Consider the following 21,048-nt stretch of genomic DNA (forward strand, 5'->3'; position numbering starts at 1 on the left):
ACCTGGGCAATCATCTGACATCTCACTTGTAATGATGGGACAACCAACTTTGGCTAAGGCCTAGAATAACTGACAGACCATTTTTAGATGCAGAAAATTTTAAAAACCATCTTACCCTGTCTTGGTAAGGTTTGGCGGTCTTTTTGTTTGTATGCTGTTTGTTCAATCTGGACGCTGGGCATTTTGTCAGTGGTTGAGGCAGGGGCAGTTTTTTGCCCAAAGATCAGTTTTGTCTTTGTTAAAAGTCAGGTGTTCATAGGTCTATGCATTGATAACCAAGTCTTCAATTCGATTCCATTTGTCCTCTGGTCAATTTTTATACCAATACCAGGCTGTGTTCATCACTGTAGCTCTATAGTAGAGTTAGATTATGGATCTCTAGCAGAGTTGAAGACAATTAGGCTAGAATCTTGAAATAATAACTCATAAATAGCTCCCTTAAAAATTCCCAAAGCACTAACACCACATAATTGAGAATAAATTTCTACCATTAATAACATTAAAATAATAACAGGTACCAGACATATGTGAATCAATTTAATTGAGCCTCCAAAAGGTTCCCACACTCTGGTGAAAAACATCAATATTCATGTTTACACAAATTTTGTGAATAAGAGAGAGAGAGAATAACCAAACATGGTAATTTTATTTTTGGAGACTTTCAGCCCCTGAAATTATTAACTAAATGTTTGCATATGTGTGTTTTAAATAATTATACACCTGTAATTAAATATTAAATACTGACATCAAGAAATACATGTATACACACACACACACACACAATTTAGGAAAAATTAAACAATGCTTAATCTGCACATTCACATGTCAGGAGAAACAACCAATTAGAAGAGAAAGATTTCATAGAATAAAAGGATGACAGATGACATATGTCTTATTAGTAGTAAAAACATGAAAGATGGAGAAATCATGTATTAAGGAAAATAACAACGGAGAATTTTACACAAAGAAAAATTATCATGGTAAGGGTGAGAATGAAATAGAGTCATTGTCGAAAACATGAGAACTTGAAGATTCAGATCAATAACATGTTCATGAGTTCTCACAGTTAGTAGAGATTAATAAGCACTCCTACCTGAAATCTGGGAAAACACAGTTTGTTTTTACTCTCTCCTGATTAGTAACAAGATAGTTTTAAGAAACCTATTGGACATCTTTGCCAAAGTCATTGTCAAAACTGCTAAATAGACTACAATAAAGTCAATGCCTTATATTTTGTGCAGGCCTCATATTCGGCATGATTCCTCAGAGGTCATACTTGATTCCTTGCTTTATACATTACCTCCTAGCCCTGCTATAGCTAGGATCAGCTAGGGCAGGTCTATTCTTTTCAGCACCAGAAACAATGAGCTATCACATCTCTTGGTGGGTTGTTTTCCCAGGCCAGACACCCTTGGTTATTATTAGACAAAATTTCCGTTGCCACTGAGATTTCCATCAATTTTCCTTTCTTAGCTTTCAGTTTAATATTCTCATTTTCTTATGACAAGCATGGGCGTAATAATACTTTCAGAGTCTCTTGACATTTTTGAGGAAAAAAAAATGACTGATGCCAGGTGCTAGCCTCCCTGATGGTTCTTAAATTCTGTTTAAAAACATAAATACTTTCTTCTAAACTTTAAACTTGCTAAATTTTGTTCATCCGCTTATAAATTTCTTGCTCTCTCTCCGTTCTCTCTCTCTCCATTCTCGCTCTCTCCCTCTCCCCCTCCCTCCCTCTTCCCCCTCCCCCCCCTCTCTCTCGTGTGTTTGTAGCTGTTCACATGCATAAGTACCTATGTGTGCAGGCCAGAATTTGTCCTCAGATGTCATGCCCAGTCTCTCTCCACATGAGTTTTTGAGACAGGATTTCTCAATGAACCTGAAACTCACAAGCCAGCCTAGCTGCTCAATGAGCTTTGGGAATCCATCTGTCTCTGCCCCTCCCTTCACCACAAGAGTTACAGATACAGGATACGGCCTCCTGCTCTGTATATCAGTTCTGTGAATCAACTCACATCCTCGGGCTTGGACAGCACACCCTTTACTAAGTGGGGTTTCTCCTCAGCCTGTCTTGGACCTCTTGCATAGTTTAAATCTTATGAAGAACAGCATCATGGGTTGTCGGGATGGCTCATTCATAAAATGCTTGCAATGCAAGGATAAAGGCCTGAATTTGGATCCTGAGCACCCGCATAAAGAGCCTATGCCAGATGCATTCCGGTAGTCCAAGTACTAAGGAGACAGAGACATTAGGTCACTGGTAAGCTAGTCTTGCCTTATGGGTCTTGCTATATCATGAGCTCCAGGTTCAATGAGAGCCCCTATCCAAAAGCAAGGTGGAGAGAGAGAGAGGAGGAGGAAACCTAACACTGACCATTGATCTCTGGTCTTCACACATACACACACATATGGACATATGGACACAGACACACAAACATGTACAACTATGTATAAGCATAGAGCACACATACACACACGAGAGAGAGAGAGAGAGAGAGAGAGAGAGAGAGAGAGAGAGAGAATACTGTGGTACGCATAATGCTTCCCCAATTTGTTCACATGACCATCTTTGCCCTTTGACATGGAAAAGAGAGTTTATATTGACCCCACTGATAACCAAAAGGGAAATGTGTATCCTAGTCTCTCAACCTTAAGTAGATAAATTTAGTCAACCTGAACAAAATCTCTGGGTTTGCCTTTCTGAAGAGAAATCCAGCTATCCACATGTTTGATCCCTAAGCCAGTGAGCTGATGAATGAGTGTATTTAAGTCACTTTTTATGTAGTAATTTGTTGTTGCATCAGTAGAAACTTAACTCCCTTCAGTTGTGAGCACTGTATCATGGGACTAGCCTGCATTTTTCCTTATACAGCAGCCTTCACAGTCGTCAGATGCACAAGCATGGCTTTCTAGTCTGGCAGTTTGAACCTTCAAAATAGCACTGTTTGCTTCTCTCTGGCTGTCCATGTCTTCTGTTACGCCAGTTCTTTGGGAGAGCAGTCAGAATCAGAAGAACAGTTTCTGCTTTTGTCCCCTGCCTGTGGGGGAGATGAAGTCACCAGCAAGACCAATCCATAACATGCTGGATACGGTGACTTTAGCCAACAGACGTCCAGCAGATGTCCAGAAAGCCCCTCACTTTGCCTCTGTGCCAGCTCCTTAATTTGTGTCAGGAACACTTCATCCATCGCTCCATCTGGTAGTCTGTCACCTTCAAATGTAAGACTCGTGAAGAAGACGCATCTATGTATTTAGCTCTTGGATGGTAATAATGGGACTCGGTCGCCTCTCCTTTCACGGTCTCCCCAGCGCTTCCCAAATTGAGGTCGTTTTCAATGTTTTGATGTATGTGTGAATTCTGGAATGACTAAATCAAGTTAATTAGCATATGCTTGGCCTCGCATGTTTATCCTTTTCAGTGGTGAGAATGCTTACATCTATCCTCTTAGCAAATTTCAAGCAAAGAAGACATTATTGTGAAACGGGGTCATCATGACCTAGAATTGATAGTTTTTCTTATCATTAAAACTTGATGCCCTTGGACCTACATCTCTCCAATGACTCTCCTTCCAATCACCATAAGCTTCCTGCTAACCAGCATCTGACCTTCCTATGAGTTCAACATGCTTAGATTCTATATCATCACATAATATTTTTTTTTCTACCTGGTTTATTTTACTTAGCGTAAGTTTCTCAATGCTCATCCACATTGTCACCAATGGCAGGATTTTTTCCTTTTTAAGGGATAATAATATTCTACTATGGTTGTATATATTTACAACTTTCTAGCCAGTCATTCATTGCTGAGCATTTATGGTGATTCCACATCTTGGCTATGGTGAATGATGCTGCTTTGAACAAATACGAATGAAGGTTCATCTTTCAGACAATTCACTTCCTTGGCTGCATCCTCAGAAGTGTGTTGTCTAGAACAGATGCTAGCTTTGATTTCAAGTTTTTAGTTTCCATAGTATTTTCCATAATGTCTGTGCTAATTAACATCACCTCTCATTGTGTACAAGGATCCCTTCTCCGTGTTCATTCCAGTACTGCTATCTTTCATTTTTTTAAAAAATAATAGTAATAACCATTTTAACAGGTGATAGTTCATTTGGTTTAAGTTTTCATTTCCTAGTGATTGCTGAGGTTGAATTTATTTCCATGCCTCTTTTGTCCATTTACTTGCCTTTTCTTGATGAATACATTTTGAACCCTCTGCTCACCTTAAAACATGTTTTGCTTTCTTGCTCCTAAGTTTCTTGTGTATTTCAGTAATTTACTATATCTTTTGGGGAAGGTTCGAGACAGGGTTTCTCTGTGTAGCTTTGGTGCCTGTCCTGGGTCTCTGCCTCTCAGTATTTGGATTACAGGCATGTGCCACCACTGCCCGTCTAGTTGACTATACCTAAATCTATTTTCTGTTACTATAATAGACTGTAACAGAATACCTGAGGTGAGGTAATTTGTTTTTTTTTTTTAATCCCAGACATTGATTTGTTTCACACAGTTAATAAGACCTGGAAGTGCGATAAATTAAGAAAAGTCTTTCTTAAAGCCATTCTCTATGCATCATAACATGGCAGGAGGTCACATGGCAAGGCTAAGGGTACACGTATACTCAGATATCTTCTGCACTTCTGAAAGAGCCTCCAATCATACCTTGAAGCTTCCATCCCCATTCGCATCCAAAACTAGTTAAGTCAAAAAGGCCCTGTCTTAAATGCCATCAACATATTAGCTTGGGAAGTAAATCTCTGACACATGAGGTATGTACTTTAAATCATAGAAAAATTCCCCTTTCAGATATATGGTTTAAAAATATCCCTTGCATTCTGTAAATTATCTTAACACTCTTAATTGCTTTCTTTCTGAAGTGTTTCAGTTTGATATAATCCCATGTATCTATTTTTTGCTTTTCTGCTTACTTTTGGGGCCACTACACCCCATAAAATATTCTCCATGGCCAATGTCTTAAAAGATTTTCTTTATACTATTATTTTTCCAACTATTTAATGTTTAAGTATTTATACCATCTTTATTTGTGTGTATGTGTTTGGGTATGCGTCTTGAGGTGGGGTGTACTTCGTGTGGAATGATCAGAGGGCAACTTATGGGAGTCAGTTCTCTCCTTCATTCATGGGGTCCTGGGACTGAATTCAAACCATTAGGTGTTAGGGCAAGTACCTTCATCAACTAAGCCATCTCACTGGCCCCATAAGTAATACTTTTACTAGGACATGGAAATTTACTTTTGCAGATGATGTGAGATTACGTTCTAATATCATTCCTCCATAAGGGGCTATCCAGGTCAAGTAACCAACAGTCATTTAGCACAACCCAATAGGCAATGAAAGTCTAGATATATTTCTGAGTTCCCTGCTCTGTTTCATTGGTAAATGTTGTGCTGTTATAATTGCATCATACTGTTTTTATGATTTTGTTTTTGTCGAGTAGATTTTGAAACCAAATACAATAACTACTCATTTTATTCTTTTTAAAGATTTATTTATGTATTTGTTTTTATAATTTATTTTTATTTCATTTGCATTGGTATTTTGCTACATGTATGTCCTTGTGAGGATGTCAGATCTTGGAGTTACAGACAGTTATGGGCTGCCATGTTGGTGCTAGGACTTGAACTCAGGTCCTCTTAACCACTGAGCCATCTCTCCATCCCCTCATTTTATTCTTTTGATCATGATTTCTTTATCCAGATAGCGTCTTCTGTAGTGTCTAATGAATTTTAGAATATTTTTTATTTTATTTTATTTAAAAGTTGATTGGAATAGTGACTATGATACCACTGAATCTGCAGATCTCTAAGTTTTGCAAGTCTTTTAAGAATATCAGTTATGCCGGGCGGTGGTGGCGCACGCCTTTAATCCCAGCACTTGGGAGGCAGAGACAGGCAGATCTCTGTGAGTTCGAGGCCAGCCTGGTCTACAAGAGCTAGTTCCAAGACAGGCTCCAAAGCTACAGAGAAACCCTGTCTCGAAAAACAAAAAACAAAAACAAAAAAAAAGATATCAGTTATTAAAGTCCATAAACACAAATTGTCTTCACATTTATTGGGGTATCCTTATATTCACTTTATCCGTGTTTTATGGTTTTCAGTGTACAAAGCTTTTATCTGGTTCATTAAAATTACTTCTAGACTTGCTTAGGGAATATCTAGCATAAATGGGATTTATTTACTTGGCTTTTCCAGGTTCTTTAAGTACTACTAATATATAAGAATGTATCCTTCCTGTTCTTTAACCCATTAAAGTGATTTTTTAAATGAACCATATTTATCAGACTCTATTTTATAAGAGAAAAATATAGGGAATTAATTTATCTGAGATCTAATTTAGGAGGGATGAATTACATTGTGTAGTTGAAACTACTGTTCTAAAAGAGAGTTGTGCCTGGGTTTGTAACAACACTCCTTCACCTCAGAAGGAAGAGTAGGATGGAAGAGCTGAATTATTCTTGCCATCCCAGATTTTTCAATTTGTTCACCCTTTTCCCAAATGAGAATCTAGGCTCTATTTATTTAAAAATGCTTGATTTGCTCGAGTAAACTAACGAAAATAGACTTTAAGATATTGACCCAAACCCACAAAAGACATTCTGCTACAGGGGGTAATTTAGTTACTGCCAGGAAGGCATTTTGCAGAAATAATTAAGAACTCAAATCTTAAAAGAAACAGATTAAGGCTGACCTAATTGCATGAAACTATTAAAGGCAGAGAATTTCTTTCTGTTCACTGGAGATGGGAAAGCTGGGGGCGGGGAGATTTGAGAGGGAGGATTTCAATATGAAGGAATTTCTGCTGCAGGTAAGTCCACTTGTCAAGGTCACAGTTCCTACAACAGCCAGAAGTAGCTTCGGATTCAGAAGAAACAGGTCACCCAGTTCTTTAAACAGAAAATTGAAACCACAATAAACTTGATAGGAGATTTTGTTGTCATTGTTTTGTTTTTTTGCTTGTTTGTTTTTGCAGAGAATCTAAATAAGAACCTAGCTTGGCTGACAACCAATTTCAGCACGGGAACCCTGATTCACACTTTACCACCAACTCACAAAAGATACAATTGAGGCCAAATCAAGCTCTGAGCTACCTGGTCCATCAGATTCACCTTCCTGAAGTCACTCAATTGCATTTTGCGCTAGAAAAGCCTGTATCACTACTCCATCCATTGCAGGGGAGCTCCTTGCTTGATGTTACTTTTGGTGTTATAATCTGCCTGTGACTAACTTCTCTTCTATGGTATAAATTGTCACAAATGCAAAAGAATTATAGATTCACTTATAAATATTTACAGTGCACACACTCAGGTCACAAAACATAGAGAAATAAAGCTGATCGCTAACCCAGAAGTCTTTTTTTTTTTTCTTACTAGCTGTCTGTCATTGTGCTGGAAGATTCTATACAAATTGGAAGAGGAAAGACTTCATCTACAACATTACCTAGATGCAAACACTGCAATCTAAAATAATACCTCATCAGTGGAATAGTGGCTTGAATGTCATGGGTGTAACCAACGACTTTTGGGTTGGATTTAAAGCCTATTCCACAGGAGGGAATTCATGCCTTACATTATAAACCAAGCACAAATCCCATAACTGAGGGGTAGTATTGCAGCATCTGCTACTTTCGTTTTGTTAAATGTTCATACTATAAAACTGCCTTCCATATATTTAACCTCATATACATAGGTACATGCAGTGCTCAACCCTCATCACAAAAGCTTCTCTTTGCAGGCAGTGAACATCAAACTCACAGTTATTCAATGTGCAGAGAATACGTGCATGTAGAGTGCATAGCCCTAAATGGAGCACATATTTCTTCTCTCAGCCAAGACTTAGGGAACATCTCAAAAGAGGTAATAGTGTTGGTGGAATGGCACAATTTAGATGCTCTTTCTATCTGGGTAGGTGAGTTTACTTGAAAATGCCACTATTCTTATGCACAATTTTAGTGTTCATTTGAAACCTATATTGAAACCTAAGAGATCATCTTAGAGATCTCTCCTATAGAAACAAACCTTATAGTTTTATAATGTAACAATAAATATTCTGTATCAAGAAAAAACAGGATAGGAGCAATTATCTGCTACAGTCTCTATCACAGAAGTAATGTCCTGGTGTATCATATCACGTGCACAACCTCTAGGAAGAAGACAGTATTCCTTGGAGCTGAGCTGATAACTCAAGATAAGGTGCTTCTTAACCAAGCACATGAACTTCACGTATATCTCTAGCACTCATAAAAATGTCCGGTGTGAGCCGGGCAGTGGTGGCGCATGCCTTTAATCCCAGCACTTGGGAGGCAGAGGCAGGCGGATCTCTGTGAGTTCGAAACCAGCCTGGTCTACAGAGCTAGTTCCAGGACAGGCTCCAAAACCACAGAGAAACCCTGTCTCGAAAAACCAAAAAAAAAAAAAAAAAAAAAATGTCCGGTGTGGTTGGATGTTCCATTTGTTGGCCCAAGCACCGGAGGAGGACAAAGACAGGTAGATCCCAGGAGCCCAGTGGCCAACCAGTCTAGCTGAAGCAGGGAGTTACAGATGTAGGCGGAGACTCTTCCACATAAAATAAGGTGGACAACAGTGGAGGAAGACACTCACTGATGTAAGATCTCCTTCTTATGTCTCACTCTTTAGATGATGAACAAAGCTGTTTCGGCCAGTGGCCAGACAGAATGGAGCCAGGAGGGAAATCTAAATAAAAATACAGAGAGAAAGAAGCCAGAGTCAGGGAGACGCCATGTAGCCACTGAAGGAGTAACATACCAGGGCATCACCAGTAAGCCACAGCCTTGGAGCGATACACAGATTAGTGGAAATGACTTAATTTATAAATGAGAGCTTGTCAATAATATGCCTAAACAATAGCAAGCAGCTATGGGGACCAGCAGGCAGAGAGAAACCAGTCCATTGGGACTAGGTGAGACAGAGAAAAGTCTTCATTTAAAACTCACTCATTAAAAACTGTCGAACTTTGACCATCACATTAGCACAAGTAGGACTCGGCATACACACACACTTCTGAACACATGCATGCAAACACCACACATGTACGTCCGCACACACAAAGAAAGACAAGTCGTCAGTTGACTTTAGGATCCAAATTAGTTCTTTGGAAGGATTCCGTGTCACTGATTTGCTCTAAAATCTGTATTTCCTGTAGTAGTTTCGCAGCAAGGCAGTCTCTGCCTCTACTTCGTGAGTTCACCTTTCTGACCTTTTCATCTTAGCCTCTGTTATTTCCAAAGATGTTTTCCACCCTCGTTTCATTGAGCATTTTGTCTTCTCTATCATTCCTCATGGATTAAGCCTAAAATGTATTATAAAGCTACATTTCTCTGTTCTTAAGTCCTAACACTATCTCAATCCTTGCAATACTTTACAGTATGTATGTATATATATGAACATATAGTTCCCTTAGGTACACATACTATTTCTCTATTTCTGCTTTGCTAATGGTTGCTCAATTATGTGAAGCAGTCATGTTTGGCAGGAAGAACAAATACCTAAACACTCGAACCACACAGACTTGATGTTTTCTACGTAGCCTTGAGCAAATCCTAGTGGTTTTGAACATATATTTTCCTCTATAAATAATAATAGAGATTTCTGAAATAGTAGAGATACAGCCCTATATTTTAATTTTCAAACTCACTGGAGTTTACAATATAATAACTCTAAATTCTCCCATCTACCCCTCACGTTGTATTCAAGCCAATATATGAAATTCTAAATAATTTTCTTTTTACTATATTCTGACCATGTATTTGAGACCTTAATACTTCCTGGTGATTAATTTTTGCTTACCAAAACTGAAAGGACTAGAAAATAGCATCTTCTATGAAAACCATTATATGCAAAGAGCTTGGGAACTAAAGGAGTTGTGTCCTCAAACTTGAAAATCAAACGTCAAAGGTGAATCTCTCCCTATATATTTAAGGTACTAGACTGGGGTGGCTTCTCCTATGCCTGTGATGAACTTCTAGAATCAGAAAGGAATTTCAACTTTTAAGAGGAAATTTAAGCAAGAGGAGCCCCTATGGCTAACCAGTAATCATTGTGACTTAAATCAGCACTTACAAGTGACAAAGCCTGGGTGTTGCATCTGACTATGAAAATTGATGCATAGCAATAAGCAGTCCTGCTAATAAGTGATGCTCAGTTTATCAACAATGGATACCGGCTGCTATAAGGATTCTCACTTCTACAAACAGCCTGGAAGGAAATAAGTCACATTTCTTATGCCTATCTTAATATAATGCAGCCCTGTGGGACACTGGAAGCAGAGAAGGCAGACCTTCATCAGATACTAAACCCAAATGCACACTTAACATGGACATTCAACTTCCAGAAATAAGAGAAATAATCTTTCTTTATACATAAATGACCCAGTCTTTTTTCTTATTATTTATTAAGGATTTCTGCCTCCTCCCCGCCACCACCTCCCATTTCCCTCCCCCTCCCCCAATCAAGTCCCCCTCACTCATCAGCCCAAAGAGCAATCAGGGTTCCCTGCCCTGTGGGAAGTCCAAGGACCACCCACCTCCATCCAGGTCTAGTAAGGTGAGCATCCAAACTACCTAGGCTCCCACAAAGCCAGTACAGTGCAGTGGGATCAAAAACCCATTGCCATTGTTCTTGAGTTCTCAGTAGTCCTCATTGTCCGCTATGTTCAGAGAGTCCGGTTTTATCCCAGGCTTTTTCAGACCCAGGCCAGCTGGCCTTGGTGAGTTCCCGATAGAACATCCCCATTGTCTCAGTGTGTGGGTGCACCCCTTGCGGTCCTGAGTTCTTTGCTCATGCTCTCTCTCCTTCTGCTCCTGATTTGGACCATGAGATTTCTGTCCGGTGCTCCAATGTGGATTTCTGTCTCTGTCTCCTTTCATCGCCTGATGAAGGTTAATATTCAGGAGGATGCCTATATGTTTTTCTTTGGGTTCTCCTTATTTAGCTTCTCTAGGATCACTAATTATAGGCTCAATGTCCTTTGTTTATGGCTAGAAACCAAATATGAGTGAGTACATCCCATGTTCCTGTTTTTGGGTCTGGCTTACCTCACTCAGGATAGTATTTTCTATTTCCATCCATTTGCATGCAAAATTCATAAATGACCCAATCTTAAGTGCCTGGTTGTAGCAGCACAATGGAGCATGACAAAGAATGGGTGATACAACTAAAATTCACTTAAATTGAGCAAATAATTTCTCCAACTAGAAGGATTATGCTTAAAGCATCACATTCTGATTTGCCTTTTTTTATATAATTTTGAAGGGTTTAGCAACAAGTGTTTACCACTTTATTATAAAATAGAAACAATGAGCACTGCCCTTCTGACAACTCCTCCCAGTTCTCTCTCTAGTTGTCAAGGAACAATTGCTTGCCAAACACCAGGAAATTAACAGCAATTATCACCAGCTGGCTAGCTGCTAGGAATAGTCACCGGACTATAATCTACCCAGCAGGAGATAGAAAACCTTGAAGGGATAAGGCTGATGATTAATCAAAGTTGAAATATGAACATCTAGGGATCACATCTATGAAGCTGACCAGCTGAGCACAGAATTACCAATCCTGCGGTCGCAGTGGGTGATTTCATCAGGATCAGAACTCTGCACGAGCCTGTTCACAGTCCACCTTGGGGACCAGGAATTTATGTCACTTATTTGAATCATCTCTGGAAATTTAACGAAAGTAAAATAGCTTCTTGGGAGAAGTGACGGCAAATCTATGTACTCGCTATTTTTCCATGCATTGGGCTCTAGTGCACAAAAGGCCATGCTGGACAGTGTGAAAATGGGCTTTTCACTGATACAGAGACAGAATTTAATATATTCCCTGCAACCTAGGCACACATTCAAGCCTCTCCGAGTTGACTGACATGTATGTTGGCCACATGAAAGCATAGTAACCTTAATTTTCAACTTTTAAGGCAGCGTTATGAATAGTGCCCTACTTTCCTGCTCAAATTCTGATCTAGTTTAAGCATACATGAAGCTGAAGGCAGTCAGAAAACTAAAGTCAGGCAAAGCACCTGTTCTGTGATATCTTTACTGCCCTCCAATACTATCTTACTAATATTAGAGTCAGCCATAGTTTTCATCCTAGAACAAGGACAGAAGTTTCCACTTTCAAACTGCTAGATGGGGAAAAACAAGACAAACTTGAACTGTCGTAAGGAAGAACTGTAGAGCATCATCAGCTCTCAAGGTGTGCTTCCTGAACCAGCAACCTCAATATCACCTGAGAAATTGTGAAGAACAGAAGTTTACATGCCTATCCTAGGAAGAATATACCAAATCTCCGAGAAACAAAGTCACAGCCTGTACTTTTTGAAAGAGTGTCTCTAGTTAGCTAATGGAACACGTAAGGCTGTCGTCCACAATAATTCATTTTTTGTTTCCAAACAATTAGAAAAAAAAGGCTTAAATTCTCTGGGATTAACAATGAGGACACTAAGAGAGACTTACATAGATCTAATCTACATGGGCAGTAAAAAAAGACAAGAGCTCCTGAGTAAATTGGGAGCATGGGGACCTTGGAAGAAGGTTGAAGGGGAGAGGAAAGGCAGGGAGGAGCAGAGAAAAATGTAGAGCTCAATAAATCAATAAAAATAGAAAAAAAGAAAAAGGCTTAAAGTTCTAACATGCAGAAATGCTAAATGTTTACAGGAATTGAAATGCTATTTATCCTGTTTATCCTGATTTGCTCAAACACATGTGTGTGCGTGTATGTGTGTTATATTTTTATTTCCATGATAAAATTTTCATGGTGTACCTATGAATGTATCATGTTTCAAAAAGTTTAAATATATCATTTCTTGGGGACTATGATGCATAATTCAGCTTTAAAATCACCTGAAAAATAAAGGATGAGAAGGAAGCAAAATTCCATGTGTTCATTTTCTCTTGTGGAGTTTTGCAGTGAGGTTATCTGCTGCACACTTGTGGAAAGTGAGCGTGGGAGTGTCAGGAATAGGCTAAGTGTTTGCTCCATTTGAACATCTCCCAGTTACCTACAAACTCCCCCCATTCATGGAATTTTAACATCACACCTATGCATCCTGGGGCTGGAGAGATGGCTCAGCCTTTATGAGCACTGGCTGCTGTTATCAGAGGACCTGGGTTTAATTCCCAAAACCCACATGATAGCTCATAGCTGTAACTCCAGTTCCAGTGTCTCTGACACTCACATACAGATATACATGCAGGCAAAACACCAATGCACATAAATTTCTAAAAATATGGCTTCCTTGCATGCATTCTCTGATGGAAATTACGAAAGAACCATGTTGTTGTAGGTTTCTCTTTCATGGAGCAAGTTCATCCCTTGCCTGCTGTTCTTTGTAATCATTCATATCATCCTGAAATCACTGACAGACAGTATGGATTTTATTTCTTGGCTTTTCTAAAATGATTTAAAATAACACCTAATTAAATTGGTTAAGGGTTTTTTTTTTTAATTCTAACTGGCCCTTCCAAAATGAAAAGTTAGAGGCTAATTCTCAATGCTATCAGTTATACAGGGTTAAACGCGTACATACTTCTTTTTTTTTTTTAAGACAAGTGAAGGAAAATCCTCGTTTTTAACTCTATGGCTTTGTGAAATTTAACTTAGAAGATTTATCTGAAAGTATCCCAGACAAACATTAAGATCAAGTTCAAAGAACATACTAGTGCAATGATAGCAATGTTAGCTAATGAAATACTTAGCAGGAAGTTATTCCTTTTTCTTAACAAGAGAAATGATCTACGGCAAAAAAAAAAAAAAAAGATATCAAACGGTATAATCATCCATGTCATGATTGATACTATAAAATGTAGAATTGTTTACACAACTGTATAAAACAGTGCGCTGTCCAAACCTAAAGCACAGAATCACCACAAACTAAACACAATGATTTTCTTCTTATGTCAACACACATTGCTAGGCAGGGCTGGTCGCTTCCTATTCCGCTAGGAATTAATTCCAAAGGCATGCTGTGCCCAAAGCCAATAGTGTGGTTTCACTTCTATTTCTCATGTCAAATTATTTCTGCTCATCTTGTCCAATATAAACTATGGTTCTGCATATAAGACTAAATACAAAATAAAAACCATCAAAGAATCCTGAATTCTGAAATTATTTTTACTTTATATATTCTTAGGAAGGAATTAAAATGCAAAAACTAAATCTTGGTATAAATTAAAGACCTCAAAATCCAAGTAAACTAAAGCTTCAAATTAAACCTTCTTGTGCTTACTTTTTTTTAAGTAAAAAGTTTTAAAAGGTATGATTCTACCTGATTTATGCTAGGACCTTGAAAGGGTTCTTGTTGATTCCATTTTAAAGAGCTGAGAATTCTGCATAGGCTCACAATGAGAATCTGTGAAATACATGATACAGTCACACTAAGACCTCAGCGTGAATTGATCTCATATGACCCACTTTCAAATTTCAGGATAAATAACAGGAAATTGCACAGCACAGCCGATAGATATCTGAAAGATCTACCAAAAAGAAAACACTTCTAGATAAGATTTCCTTTTAAGAGATTATTAAAGAAGCTTATTATTTATTGGAACTCAAAAAATCTGAATCATCATTTCTCTGTCCAAAATAAGAAAAATAATAACCTATGATTTGCACCCTGAGCACAATAAAGCTAATAACAAGGGTAGAGAAAATATAGAGTTACTTATGATATTGATCCAAAACAAGTCTCCAAATTTGGTATCTCTGATGGGAAACTGAAATAAAAGATCCCTTTGTAAGTCTAGAACATGTTTATTCTAATGGGCATGTTCAACATTGTGACAAGATGTTATCATTTATGAAGTTAACACTTGAGAACTACACAGTCAAGTCAAGAAAAATTACAAATCCAATTAACAACAAAGACCCCCCAACCCTCATAATGTTTTCAAGAAAATTTTCTGTTTGAGGTTGAACTATATTCATGGATTCCTTGGGCTGCAACTGGCCCAGGGGCTATGGGTTGGACATGAATCACTCTACTACCTCTGGGGACAGAGAACAAAATGCAATTCCCTTTTCTTTCAAAATGAATAGCCTCAATATTTTGGAAACTGAGATCCTCGAATTTTCAATTCTATCCAAGGCAGGCTCATAAACAAAGGAAATCAAAACCATAAGAAATTATCAAGAATGACATAAAGAAATCACAACACAGATTGGAACCTACTAAGATACCATTTTTGCTAGTTTGTCAAACACAGCTATGTTTTAATTATCAGTCACCAGTCACAAAGTCACCTGTCAATTTTGTGGCTTCTGCCCTTTAATTTCTCCAGCAAGTTTTGTGGTTTAGGAATGTGGGAAAGTCTCAGCTGCCTGTTTCACATCAAATCCACTCGAGAGCGGATCCACTCACTACCACTGGGGTGGGAGGTTCCACTTCCAAATAACTTTCTTTAGTCACATGACTGGGATCTTGATTTTTTTTTCTTTCTCACTCCACATGGTGTTTTATCCTCTTAGGTCTTTCCAGTGAATGTGGCCTTCTGACTGCACAAAGTTTCAATGTAATTACAACATTCCTGCAAAGTCAGGGGGTTTTCAAGTAGGTTGCCAGATTCAGCCAACAAAAATAAAGGACCCATGTGTTCTGAATATCAGATAATCAAGGAGCTTTTAGTATAAATATCCTGAATACTAATTATTAGTACATTATTTATAAAATGCAAAATCTACACTCCCAAGTCCTTATACAATTTTATTTGAAATTGAAATGACGTCCCAGCCAAAAGTAGCAGTCTAGATTTAAGATGTGGAAAGATGGGCAAGTGACAAATCCACACACATCTTTGTTTACAGATGTACTATTCAAAATATCCAGGAAATGAAGCCATCCTAGATGCATATCAATGTATTAATGGATAAAGGGGGGAAAGTACATATAAAGAATGAAATTTTATGTGTCTATAAAGTAAAATAAAGCCAGTTCATTTCCAGGAAAAAAAAATGGTTGGAACTGGGAATCGTTGCATTAACTAGTTCAGCTCATGGTGGGCAGTCAGTCAAATCAGATATTACTTGGTTACTCCCACAAGCTTTCTGACGTTATTGCATTAGCATATTCTGCAGGCAGGATATCATTTTCAATTAAGGGTTTGTGACTGGGGTGGTGTTTACCTTTCTCTGTTGGCAGCATGCAGAGTACTTCCTATACCAGAGACACTAGAATATGAGAGCTCTTAGTAGGCACCAGAGCAGCTCCTTGGCCAATGACTTATGTAAACATTGTCTTCAGCAAATAGCCTTGCCATCAGTTTGTGGTGGGCAACCTGTATTGTCTTGGAAACAGCCCAGGACCGCTTTGGCCAACCACTCAATCAGATGTAACTTGTTCTAGGTACCGGATGCTTCATTTGATAAGAAGGAATAGCCAGTCGGGGCTCTGTCTCCCCAAATATTTGATGATTTCATTTAGGTCACCTTCATATATGAATATATTTTATAAAGCATCTCCTGTACTAGGTCTTTATACTACCCCCCAAATGGCCCTTAATTTTAACTGTCCCTCCCTTGTCCTTCTCTTCCATTCCTTTCCCCTCTTTATGCTCCTGTTCCAGTACCCTTATGGATTGATGGTTCACATAGGACCCCTTTGACTAACAACTCAGTTGGATATAACCCCATCCATCCAAAACTAACTAATTTCACTTTCCTAAAATGAGGCACCCCTCCCCTGCCAGTCCCTTACTCGCTACTTATCCTCTGTGATTCTTCAGATAATAGCCTGGTTATCATTTGTATAAAAGCTAATATCCATGTATAGGTGTATCACACCCTATCTGTATTTCTGAGTCTGGGATATCCTAGAGGGTGTAAGTCTTAGTCACTGTTATAGTGCTGTAAAGAGACATCAGGATGAACATGACTGTTGTAGAAGAAAGCATTTAAAAGGGGGCTTGCCTGCAGTTTCAAAGGTCTAGTCCATTATCATCATGACAGGGAAGATAGCGGCATGCAGTCAGGCTCCAGAGCAGAAGCTGAGAATGGCATCATGAAGTGTAGGAAGAGACTCTGGACTTCACATGGGATTTTGAAACCTCAAAGTCCACCCACAGTGATACACTTTTGCCACCAAGGCCACACCTCTTAATCAATTCAAATAGTACCACTCCCTGGTGACTAAGCATTCAAATATAGGAATCTATGGGGGGGGGCATTATTTTTCAAACCACCATAGTATGTATTTTATATGTGTGTTGTAATAGGAGCGGTGGGACTGCGTCCCCAGCATCCCGGCCGCCTGCTAGCTTATGCCCGAAATAACAAAACGCAAACTGTATTCGTTTAAACACTGCTTGGCCCATTTCAATCTAGCCTCTTCTAGGCTAATTCTCACATATTAATTTAGCCCATTTCTAATCATCTGTGTAGCACCACTAGGTGCGCTTACCGGGAAGATTCTAGCCTACGTCCATCCTGGGTCGGAGCTTCATCACGTGTGTCTGCCCCGGAGAGGGGAGCATGGCGTCTCTCTGAGCTCACTTCCTCTTCCTCCCAGCATTCTGTTCTGTTTACTCCTCCCACCTATGTTTTAACCTATCAGGGCCAAGCAGTTTCTTTATGGCTTAACCAATGAAATCAACACATTGATATATGACACTCCCACATCAATATGTGTGTTATAGAACTTCAAAGGTGATTACAGCGGTGGTTGGAGATCTTAAAGGAAGCCGGAAACAGAAATTTTAAAGAATTTTCCAGGTTCAGCTTGTTGAGCTCTCAGAAGGAGCTGCAGTTGCATTAGAAGAAGACAAAAGCACATCATGAACTGGCAACAGAATTTGTCATTGTCTGTGTGATGCTGGATTTTTTTTGACATAAAAATTTCAGTGTTATAAGGTTATTGTAGATTGTACCAAGGTACAGATGCATACACATAAACACAGAGGAGGAAGAGACCTGCATACACATACATGTAATTAAAACAAACTGAAATCTTTTTTAAAAAAAGAAAAGGCTTATAGAACAGAGTCATTAGTGATCTTCGGTGACCAACAGCTCTTTAAATTTTTTCAACCTGCCAGGTAGTGGTAGCATGTGCCTTTAATCCCAGCACTCAGGAGGCAGAGGCAGGTGGAGCTCTGTGAGTTTGAGACCAGCCTGGTTTACATGAGCTAGTTCTATGACAGACTTCAAAGCTTCGGAGAAACCCTGCCTCAGAAAAGAAAAAATTCAACCCCTGAGATGGGTAGTTTGATGTCCACAGACAGTATCTGATGTATCCCTCATCATATGCACCTAAGAAACATGAGCATATTTCCCTGAGTTATTATTGTCATGGTTTGATATCAAAATGTATCATACAATATGATGATTCTTATTGGATTTAGATTTCATACCACTGGCATATATAAAAATAAAATTCTGATATTCTAATAAGACTAAAGCCCATTAGAAGATTTTTTTTCCATCATATTACCTTAACTCCAATACATGAGTCTTACATTATGGAGCGAGTGCCAAAGTTTCCAAACTCAATGCATCTTGAAAAAGATTTATACTCAACCAAATTCCACAAGACAGTAGTCATATTAAAGGTTTTGCATTCAATATCTCAGCTTCTGATTTCCTCCATAGTGTAGGCATGCAATAAGTACTAAATTACCCTGAACAGAGAAATCCTAGCAGCTCATATTCAAAAGAGAAAATTTTAATAAAATCTGGGGTTTGATTATTTTGAAATTTAATAACTGGGATATGAGTATATGATATCTGACAATAATTTTTTTGCATTTTTATGCTATTTGCCTTAACTTGCAATAGGGTTTAATGTCTGTAAACGTCAATTACTCTTAAATGATTGATTAAATATAAGGAATATATTTTAAAATGTAGGACCTTTTATTGTTTACATATCTTAGTGTGGATTTGGATATTTTATAAAATCTTGATAGACTTTGTTAAAACAACATGTCTGGAAACAATTCAGAAGAGAAATAGACACATAAATGAATTTTGAGTTTATCCAAGTGTGACTCAAAAGTTAATTTAAAATTGGGCTTTCTACTCAATTTCTTAGTCTTGTAGCAGCAAATGCTACTGACCATTTGTAAGAAACTCTCAAAAGTAGGAGACAGAAAAGGGCTAAGTAAGCTTTGCTCCCCCAGGAAAAGCAACTGTAACTAGTAATCCATGAACTCATTAGTTAAACTCAGTGGGCTGTGAGAACAGCTGCTAAACTCTGAAAGTAGCAGAGTTACTTCTGCTCTCGTGGAGTTTACTGATGACAGGAACTCCCCAGTTATCTCTTTTTATTTTTCACTCTATTCCCAACAATTGATCTATGAATTTCTATAAAGCAATTTGATACATTTAACCAGGCATTTATTCTCTTTCATGATGGGGATTATGTGCTTTATTCTGATGCTCTGTATCATAAATGGTGTCCAGGAGGAGGCTCCTTTTGCCAAAGGACCAGGTTTAAAGTAAAATATGCTTTCAAATGGTGAACTAGAAAAGGCTGTAGAAGCTAACCCAAGTCAACAAAGACAGCTTGAAATCAGCAGCTTCGCAGATCTGCTCACTTCCAAGCAGTGACTTGAAGGTACAGTTGGCTTTCGTATTGCTATTGTACATTTGAACATGTGGCTTCCTCTGGATGTTGTAAAGGTGAAGGAAAAGTACTACAGTGTTTGAATGTTTTGGCATTAAAAGGGCAAAATCAACTGCAAAATTTAGATGGTTCATCTCAAAATAGAGAAGTATAGGAGGCATTGAAGAGCAGAGGGAGACTTGCTGAGATGTTGGTAGCTTTGTCACCAAATATTTGTAATATCTTTAGGAATTCCTTTAGCCTGTAAGACTAAATGCAAGTCACATTTTAACAATATCACCTTTGTCAATAATGAGATTATTTTTTCTCTTGTCTTGATCATTTGTTTCCTAATTGCTTCAAAATTTTAGGCTTAATTTATACTGCCAACCTAATTAATACCATCATAGCGTGCTAAAAGGTTAATGAATAGGGAACTAAATGACATATATATCAAAGATAGATTACTACAAGGTAGACAAGACTTAACCAAATAATAGTAAGTATCCAGTAAGACTTAACCCAGAATTAGGAAGGCCAATAAAATAACTTTTAAACAGAGTATATTCATATTTCTTAGCCTCTTTTTGTTTCCATAAGTGTAATTCAAAAATTATTTTGTAAACCTATTAATTTTAGTTGGATAGCAACTAGAGAGAAATGGAAACATCAATAAACTAATCCAGACATTGTCAGAGTCTTGAAATGTAAATGCAAATTACTTCACTTCTACATGGTACAAAACCATTATTTCTACAAGGGCTCGGTGGGATTATGTTTAATAAGTGACAGACCCATGCAAATTTATCCAAGTTCCACTGCAAATTTCAACTTAAGGAGATCTTAAATAAAATCAAACGTGTCCGATTTGCTAACAGAACTCAGAAACATTCTATTTGATCCATACATGTTATTTATTTTCCCTAACACTATATCAAAATAAATGACAAATTCAACTTTAAGAAAGTAAAGGTTTATTTTGTCTAATGGTATCATAGGACATAGTCCATGATGACAGGGAAAAAATAGTTTCAGGATCATGAGGCAGCTGGTCAATCAGGAAGGAAACAAAATATAAAGTTCTGTGTGAAGCTTGTGTTTTCTTTTTTATTCAGTGAAAGACTGACTAACGTAGGTTACTCCAACATTCATGTTGAATCTTCCTCCTTGGCTAGCCTAATCCCATGCTCAGAGGTTGGGTTCCACAGCTATTATTAATACCACCACATTGACAATCAAGATTGCCCATTAGAGCACTTCCGTTCTTCCTTTCAATATACTGTCTTTTCCTGGAACTTAACAAATAAAAGCAAGATTTTCAGTTACCTTACATTGATAGCCATGGTAGTGATCCCAACAGAAGACTTTCTATGGAACATTATAAACAAACACTAATGTCCAAGAGCATGACAAAATGCCTGTCCCAACTAAGACAGGAAGAATTGATCCTTCCTAAGACATTGTCTTTTATTTGGTTCCTCAACAGTTTG

This window comes from Microtus oregoni, unplaced genomic scaffold (genome assembly GCF_018167655.1).
Source record: "Microtus oregoni isolate MIOR12 unplaced genomic scaffold, Mior012 000001F_ref0000356, whole genome shotgun sequence".
Lineage (NCBI taxonomy): Eukaryota > Metazoa > Chordata > Mammalia > Rodentia > Cricetidae > Microtus > Microtus oregoni.